General features: G+C 35.8%; 1 long non-coding RNA gene across 1 annotated transcript in view; it reads left to right on the forward strand.

Annotated features, from left to right (window-relative positions):
- The first annotated feature begins 1,241 nt into the window (after window positions 1-1,241).
- LOC127739731 (uncharacterized) overlaps window positions 1,242-2,558 on the forward strand; it is an 11,728-nt gene continuing 10,411 nt past the window's right edge. Inside the window, exons 1-2 of the long non-coding RNA XR_008001558.1 lie at window positions 1,242-1,295; window positions 1,409-1,468. This is a non-coding gene — a long non-coding RNA (uncharacterized LOC127739731). The remainder of the gene's footprint in view (window positions 1,296-1,408; window positions 1,469-2,558) is intronic.

Here is a 2,558-nt window from a genome sequence, read left to right on the forward strand (position 1 = left end):
TGAAGACATACTTAATCAATTTTTAACCCTTTAATTCTTATCTTCTGTGAGCTCTGAAGCAATGGTAAAAGGATTGGAGGAGTTAGTAATCAATTTTTAACCCTTTAATCTGAGAAGGCTCAAAGTGAGTTGGAGCATAGTCCAATCTTCTCATTCAGAACCAGAGAGTTGGAGCATAGTCCAATCACTAGTCTTCCACTACTTCAGTACTATCGAGAGTGCGTTTGAGCCTACAAGCTTCTAAGTAATATTTTTCTCTTCATGGAACAGTTGGTTGAATCTATTTTAAGCAAGGTTGTAGAAGAGTTCGAGCATCAAATTGCAAGCTGAGGAGGTGAACAGTTACAACCAAAAATAACTTCAAGAGATCCTGTTTCTCAAAGCAATGGGTCTTCAAGAGGTGAACAGTGACAACCAAAAATTTCTTGAATGTAAGTAGAACTGTCCAATGAACATGACAGCATAGCAAAGAAATAGGAAAGTGCTGTTGATTCCTTTTATTGTTGATCTTTTTCTAGTCATATTCTAGCACTTGTTCTGTTTGGTTTATTTTCTTGAGAGTAAAAACTAAAACGAGGTTCAGGGCCACCTAATTAGAAGATAAGAGGTGAATTTAATACATTAACAGATGTAATACATTCATTTTTTTTTGAAAGATAATATAAAAAATAATTATTTTTACTGTGGCATGTAATTGGATGTATTTGTAAATTAAATTCTTTTAAACATTAGCCTGAAAAGAAAATGTGCAAGTTTCATTGAACCTTGAAAAGGGATCGAGATGGGGGGAGGGGCGGCGGGGGCACCCGATTTCTTCTACAAGGAAGCTCAGCGCCTTGGCTATGTTGCTCGCTCTGCCTTCAAGGTTCTCGAAACTTCTGTTTCTTCTTCTTCTTCTTCTAACTAACTAACTAACTTTGAGTTAACAGCTAGTACAGATACAGAAGCAGCACAAGCTCATCAAGGCTGGCTCATCTGTACTGGACCTCGGCTGTGCTCCAGGTGCTTGGCTTCAAGTTGTTTGCCAGAGCCTCGGTCCTCCCAATCATGGCGGTTCCGTTCTCGGCATCGATCTCAAGGTAACCCAAACCTCCATCTCTCTCTTCCACGGTAACACAGCTGATATTGTTGAAATGTATGTTACACTTTTTGAAGTCAAAGAGAGAAACTTGGATTGGAGAATATGCCAAATAATTATTGTGCTTTCCTTTGCATTCAGGTTTTTTAGTCGACTTGGAATGGTTCCAGTAATTGCATTAGTTGGTTTTGAACTATTTGACAGAGGGTTCCTTGTGGTACATATAACACCAGCCCCACTTACTGCATTATTAATAGTGAAATTCACGATTATTTTCTCATCACTAATATGGTTTAGTATACTATTCTGAATCTAAATCTTTTGTGTTAGGTTGGGAGCTGCGTCGAAATTGGAATTCCCATGCTAATACTGTTTATAGCCTTATCTCAGGTACAATTTAAAAGTAGACACTAATGGATTAGAATTCTCGTGTCTATCTTTCTTAAGGCATATTAATTTTGGCATGTTTCTTAGTATTATTGTATGAGGTAGCTGTTATTGTATAGGACAAGGGAATAACAAGACAAATCCCATCCAAAACTAAAAGAAGCACTCATGATCACGTAGGTCTAGTCGATATATAACTGCGGCTATATACATCTTTTACATGAATTAAACCATCATTCATGCAGAATATATATAATCATCACCATTAACACTTTTCAGTTTTTCCTACTCCCTACTTGGCACGCTAATAATGTCTTTCTCTAATTTTAATGATTTATTTTGGGCTTCAAATAATTCACATGCAATACGGCTATGAAAGTGGGCTTGGGAATTTTTGAGAGAGCTCTATAAAACAGAAGAGGCCCAATAATAAAAAATATAATGTAATATCTTTATTAAAATTGAAAAGGCTTGAGCCTTGTACTATACTTTAAATTGTCGGAAAATTTTGAAACAGAGATGTCGCAACAGTTTCGCAATAGCATCAAGGTGCCATACCAAGGTATGTTTATTCTATTCTGTTTTCCATGAAATTAGTCATATTCTATGCTCATCTGGTTTCACATTGTTCTTGTTGATTATCACATTAGCTGGTGGAAGAGGCATGAATTCAATTAGCAGCTTGCTAAGTGGTATTTACCAGTACTGCTTTGCCAGTGGCTCGGTCTAGACAAGGAGTTTAAGAAGCTTGTAGTTGAAATCACTGCGAATCAGGTAATCTGTCCCTTCTAACTTTCTTAGTTGATCTTGGGTTTCTACTACATATTCTGCAAATGCTGATATTGCTTACTGATTGCTATGGTGAAAATTGTATATTAGAGAAGATGTTTGTCACAGTTCCACACATTTTTCTTTTTAATTTTTTTCACTTTCTCATTATTTTGAGCTGCTGATGAGCGGATAATTTGTATACTTTTTGGCATTGTTTTTAGTATGTTTTTGGTATGATATAGTTAGTTTTTAGTATATTTTTATTAGTTTTTAGTTAAAATTCACTTTTCTGGACTTTACTATGAGTTTGTGTGTTTTTCTG

This window comes from Arachis duranensis, chromosome 7 (assembly GCF_000817695.3).
Source record: "Arachis duranensis cultivar V14167 chromosome 7, aradu.V14167.gnm2.J7QH, whole genome shotgun sequence".
Lineage (NCBI taxonomy): Eukaryota > Viridiplantae > Streptophyta > Magnoliopsida > Fabales > Fabaceae > Arachis > Arachis duranensis.